The 6,411-nt window shown below is 42.6% G+C and overlaps 1 protein-coding gene across 4 annotated transcripts in view; it reads left to right on the top strand.

The window, feature by feature from the left end:
• The first annotated feature begins 545 nt into the window (after positions 1–545).
• Positions 546–6,411, top strand: part of ECSIT (ECSIT signaling integrator) — a 16,063-nt gene continuing 10,197 nt past the window's right edge. Inside the window, exons 1-2 of one of the 4 annotated variants that reach the window (XM_040449972.1) lie at positions 546–663; positions 876–1,012. The gene's annotated coding sequence lies outside the window, so the exon portion shown is untranslated. Of the gene's footprint in view, positions 668–875; positions 1,017–6,411 lie in introns of all 4 variants that reach the window. The other 3 variants (XM_040449974.1, XM_040449973.1, XM_040449975.1) reach the window with 3 other exon arrangements.

Below are 6,411 nucleotides of genomic sequence, written 5' to 3'. Positions count from 1 at the left end.
AATATAAAATTCATAAATATAAAATTCATAAATATAAAATTCATAAATATAAAATTCATAAATATATATAATCCATATATATATATATATATATATAAAATCCCATGAGGTTATTATAACTGGCCCATTTCAGGGTGAGATGACCCAGGCACAGATGAGTTAAGCAGTAGCCCAGAGTCAGGGAGCTAATTAGCAGAACTTGTCTCCTTCACTGCTATGTATCAGCCCAGTATCCTCAGCGACTAAAACTGCGCCTAGCACACGGTAAGCGCTCAATAAAGGTTAGGCGAACAAACGAAGGAATCCACATCACTTCTACCATCAATATTTTATCTCTACATTTCAGGTGGGAAAACTGGGCCTCCACCTGGCGTCACAGGCCGCCTAAGTCCAGCCTCCCAGCCCGGATCGGTCCAATCATTCCTTTCCCTGCCTTAATGGAGGTGCGGCTTGCCCTGTTAGGGGTGGGGTCTGGCTCGGTGTGAGGAGGGACCAAGTTCTTTCTGTCTTCCTATTGGTGCTCCTCCATTTTGGGCGGGACCTCTCTAAACCTGTGTTCTCGATTTGCTGTCTCCCCGGTGACCCCTGACCTGGAAGCTCTCTGGGTAAAATGGCGGCGCCCAGAGTCACGACCGAGCCGGCTTGGAGTCCGCGGCTTGCCGCGTGAGTATGTAGATCGCCCGTGGGGAGGCGAGAGCAAACTGCTGGGTCCTGGGGTGGCCGGTTCTGGGTCGGCAGGACGGGAGCACAGCCCAGAGCGACCCAGCTGCAGGGCCGGGGCACCGTGACCTTTGGAGGTGCGGGGCGGGGACGTGCTGGAAAAAGCCGATCTCTGTATACTACCCTCCCCACGTCCCTAATCTCCTATTTTGCAGATGAGACAGCCGAGGCTCAGAGAGGTTAAGGGCCTCTCCCGAAGTCACGCCGGAAGTTGGCAGCTAGGCTGGAATTCGGACCCGCGTCTGTTTATCCCAAGGATCCCAGAATCCTGGCAGCCAGCCTCAGAGCTGCTGTAGGTACACCCCGCCACGGCGTTCAGACTTGCAGATCATAGATGTTTTGTAGCAATTTAGCTCTTCTCCCCATTCAACTGATACTTGTTAGGCACCTGCTTTGTACCAGGCACTGTCCAGGTGCTGGAAACACAGCAATGAGGAAGACAGACAAAAATCCCCTATCTCCTGGGGTAGCCAGACATTAAACAAGTCAGAAATGCAGGGAACAGGTGATTTCAGATGCTAAGAATTGTTAACAGTGCATTCATCAGGGTGATGGGTGCTTGGATTGGGAGTGGGGCTGTGGTCCAGGAAGCCCTCTCATTTGAACATAGACCTGCACGACCAGAGACAGCTATGGACGAATCTAGAAGAAATTTCCAAACAGGGGGAATAGCCAGTGCAAAGGCTCTGAGACTGGAATAAACTTAGCTTGTTTAACAAACAGCGTAGCTAGAGCTGCGAGAGCTAGAGTGAGCAGAGTTGAGTTTGGAGAGGTAGACCCTGTCTACACCCCACCACGGGGTTCAGACTTACAGATCTGAATATCTGTGTAATATAGCACTAGTGGTTTTTAGGCAGAGAACACTGAATTTAGTTTACATTTAAAAAAAAGCTCCCTCTGGCCATGGCGGGAAGAACTGACCGGAGGGGAAGTTGGGTAGGCCTTAAGGACAGAGATCATGGGATTGGGGTGGTGGCTTGCCGATGCAGAGAAGTGGATGTATTTGGGACGGACTTGGACGTACTCATCAGAACTACTTGGTGGACCGAATGGGGCAATGAGGGACATAGCGGATGCAGAAATGACTTCTAGGTCTGGGGCCCGAATGACTCGGAGTGGCGGTGTCATTCGCTAGGCTGGAGAGGAACACGTTTAAGCAGGGATATCACGTTGGAGCAGATTAAGTTGGAGATGGCTGGGTAGTTAGGTTTGGGGGTTGGAGGTCAGGACTGGCAATAACTGTTTGCAATCCATCAGAACATAGATTGTCATTTTTCAGACTTTAACGCACATAGGAGAAACCTGGACTCTTATTAAAATGTGGATTCTGACTCAGGAGATCTGGGTTAGGGCTGAGATTTTGCTTTTCTTTTCTTTTTTTTTTTTAAATTTTTTTTTTTTAACATTTATTCATTTTTGAGACAGAGAGAGACAGAGCATGAACGGGGGAGGGTCAGAGAGAGAGGGAGACACAGAATCCGAAACAGGCTCCAGGCTCTGAGCGGTCAGCCCAGAGCCCGACGCGGGGCTCGATCTCACGGACCGCGAGATCGTGACCTGAGCCGAAGTCGGACGTCCAACCGACTGAGCCACCCAGGCGCCCCGAGATTTTGCTTTTCTAATGAGCTCCCAAATGATGATATTGATATAGCTGATCCCTGGAACACACTTGGAGTAGTGAAGATTCAGATTAAGGTCTCAATCTTAGCAGCATATTAGAGTCACCGGAGTGTTTTATTTATTTTATTTTTTATTTTAGAGAGAGAGAGCGTGAGCGGGTTGGGGATAGAGGGAGAGGGAGAGAGAGAGAGAGAGAGAGAGAGAGAGAGAGAGAGAGAGAACGAACCCCAGACAGGCTGCATGCTGAGTGCTCAGCATGGAGCCCGGCTCGGCTGATCTATGACCCTGGGATCATGACCTGAGCTGAAGTCAAGAGCTGGGTGCTCAACCCACTGAGCCACCCAGGCGTCCCCATTGCTGTACTTTAAAATGCTGATGCCTACCTTTAGATTCTTTGATTTATTATATCTGGTGCATGGCCTGGGCATGGGAATTTTTAAAAGCCCCCAAGATGATTCTAATATGAACAAAGTTTGAGAACCATTACAGCTGCCTACAAGAATACAGAGAAGAGAGGAACAAGTTGAAAGACACTTCAGGGTAGCAGACAGACAAATTCAGAATGTGGGACTCTTTGCAGTCTTAGTACTCAAAGTGTGGTCCCCACACCAGCAACGTCAGCATCATTTGGAAGCTTGTTGGATGTACAGGATCTTTAGCTCTACGCCAGACTTGCTGAATCCAAATCTGCATTTTAACAAGATCCTAAGTGATTCATCTACACATTCAAGTTTGCAGACATTGTAGCTTTAAAGAAGGAAGTGGGTCATGTCAAAAAGGTGGGAGGAGGGCCTCACCCATGATGTATGTTTCTGAGAAATTGAGCAAAATGAAGCCTTAAAAATAATCATTGGCTTTCATAAGTGCAAAATGCAAAAGGGGCCTTTACAAATGGTATTAGTGGAGTGGTTGGGGCAGCAGCCAAGTTGGAGAGAGTGAGGAAGCATAATGTGTATACACCTCTTGGGAGAAACTTTACTGTAAAGGGAGCAGACATATGGAGCAGAGGCTGGAGGGAGTCTTCAGGTCAAAATGGGAGATGTTAGAGAAAGTTTAAATGGTGATAAGAATGATCCAGACATTTCCCATCTCATTTTATGAGGTCAGCATTATCCTGATACCAAATCAAACAGACACTAAAAACTACAGACCACTATCTCTTACGAATATGGATGTAAAAATCCTCAACAAAATAACAAGCAAACCAAATTTTAGCAACATATAAAAAGTATTATATAACATGATCAAGTGGAATTTATCCCATAAAAGCAAGATTAGTTTAAAATCTGAAAATCAGTTAATGAAATATACCATATTAATAAAATAAAAGATAAAAACTACATGATTATTTCAGTAGACGCAACAAAGCATACTTCACAAAATCCAGTATCCTTTCTGATAGAAGCATTCAACATCTGGGTATAGAAGGGAATTTCTTCAACCTTATAAAGGCCATGTATGAAAAACAGACAGCTCACATCATACTTAATGATAAAAGACTGGACACTTTTCCCCTGAGATCAAGAATAAGAAAAGGATGTCCACTCTTGTCACTTCCATTCAACACTATACTGGAGGTTCCAGCAAGGGCACTTGAGAAAGGAAAAGAAGTAAAAGATACCCAGTTTGGAAAGGAAGAGATAAAACTATACTTGCTGATGATGTGATCTTGTATATAGAAAAGAATCCAATAAAAAGCTATTGGGACTAATAAGTGAGTTCAACAAGGTTGTAGGATAGATCAACATATAAAAATAGTATGCCAATATAGACATACATATAGTGCCATAGTGGCACTGAACAGTGTGGAAATGAAATTAAGAAAATAATCCCATACGTAATAGCTTCATAAAGAATGAAATATGAATAAATTTAACAAAATAAATAAAAGACACGTACAGTGAAAACTATAAAACACTGTTGAAAGAAATTAAAGACGTTCTAAATAAGTGGAGAGGTATCCCATGTTCATGGATCAGAAGACTTAATATTATTAAGATACCAATATTCCCTAAACTGATCTATAGACTCAATACAATCCCTATCAGAATCCCTCTGACTTTTTGCAGTCATTGACAGCTGATTCTAAAATGTATATGTAATTGCAAGGGACCCAGAATAGCCAAAACAACTTTGTAAAAAAAAAAAAAAAAAAAAAAGTACAAAGTTGAAGGACTTACACTTCCTGATTTTAAAACTTACAAACTATAATAAAAAAGTGTAGTGCTGGCTTAAGACTCAATATAGATCAATAGAATTGGGAGCCCAGAATTAAACCCTTACATTTATGGTCAATTGATTTTCAGCAAGAATGCCAAGACAAAAAGTACACTTACCACGATGAGCACTGAGTAATGTGTAGAATTGTAGAATCACTATATTGTACAGCTGAAATGAATATAACACTGTATGTTAACTATACTGGACTTAAAATTTTAGAAATTAATTTAAAAAAGAAAAAGAATGCCAAGACCCAGAAATACAGAAAGAATAGTCTCTTCAACAAATAGTACTAGGGCAACTGGATATCCACATGAAATGAACCCCTTTTTCACACCATACAGAAAAATTAATTCAAGGTGGATCCCAGGACTAAATGTAAGAGCTAAAACTATTAAACTCTTAGAGAAAACATGGGAGTAAATCTTCATGACCTTGGGCTAGGCAGTGGGTTTTTTTTGTTTGTTTTTTGTTTTAATTTAGTGGGTTTTTTTTTTTAAACGTTTATTCATTTTTGAGAGACAGAGAATGAGCAGGGAAGGGGCAGAGAGAGGGAGACACAGAATCTGAAGCAGCTCCAGGCTCTGAGCTGTCAGCACAGAGCCCAACGTGGGACTCAAACTCAAGAACTGCGAGATTAAGACCTGAGCTGAAGTCGGACGCTCAACCGACTGAACCCCCCAGGCACTCCTTAATTTAGTGGTTTTTTTAGATATAACATCAAGATCACAGCTATAAAAGAAAAACATAAATTGGACATCATTGGAATAAAAACTTGTCCTGCAAACAGTAACCTCAAGAAAGTGAAAAGTAGTCTAATGAATGGGAGAAAGTATTTGTAAAACACAAGGGTCTAGTATTCAGAATATATAAAGAACTCTTACAACTCAATAATAAAAAGATAAGTAACCCAATTTTTTAAATGTACAAAGGATCTAAATAGACATTTCTCCAAAGAAGATATGCATCGGCCAATAAGGGCAAGAGAGAATGTTCAACATCGCTTTTTAAGGAAGTGCAAATCCAACCATGAGATATCACTTCACATTCACTAGTGTGTCTGTAATCAAAAAGACAACAAGAATTGGCAGGGATGTGGAGAAATTGGAACTCTTACATATTGCTCATAAGAATGTAAAATGACGCAGCCACTTTAGAAAATCGTTTGGCGGGTGTGCCTGGCTGTCAGTTGGTAGAGCATGCACCTCTTGATGTGGGGTTGTGAGTTCAAGTCCCACATTGGGTGTGGAACCAGTTTAAAGAATTAAAATGAAAAATAAAACAGTTTGGTAGTTCCTCAAAATGTTAGAATTAACCATATGTCTCAGCAATTTGACTTCTGTGTATCTACCCAAGAGACGTGTAAACACTTTTTCACACAAAACTTCCACCCAAGTGTTCATAGCAGCATTAGTCCTAATAGTCAAAAAGTCGAAACAACCCCAACTATCCACCAACTGAGGAATAGATAAATAAAACATGGCTATATCTGTATAATGGAATTTTTTGACAAAACAAATGAAGTCTGTTACATGCTACGACATGGTTAGCCTTAAACACATGCTAAGTGAAAGAAGTCAGCCACAAAAGAGCACGCGTCATATTGTACAAACTACCCGGAATAGGCAAATTATAGAAACAGTAAGGTTAGTGCTTGCCTGGGGTTAAGTAATGAGGGGAAATAAGAGAGACCGCCGGGGCGCCTGGGTGGCGCAGTCGGTTAAGCGTCCGACTTCAGCCAGGTCACGATCTCGCGGTCCGTGAGTTCGAGCCCCGCGTCAGGCTCTGGGCTGATGGCTCGGAGCCTGGAGCCTGTTTCCGATTCTGTGTCTCCCTCTCTCTCTGCCCCTC

The sequence above is a fragment of the Herpailurus yagouaroundi genome, unplaced genomic scaffold (assembly GCF_014898765.1).
Source record: "Herpailurus yagouaroundi ecotype Mexico unplaced genomic scaffold, PumYag 200, whole genome shotgun sequence".
Classification (NCBI taxonomy): domain Eukaryota; kingdom Metazoa; phylum Chordata; class Mammalia; order Carnivora; family Felidae; genus Herpailurus; species Herpailurus yagouaroundi.
This window is presented reverse-complemented; position numbering and strand designations above follow the sequence as displayed.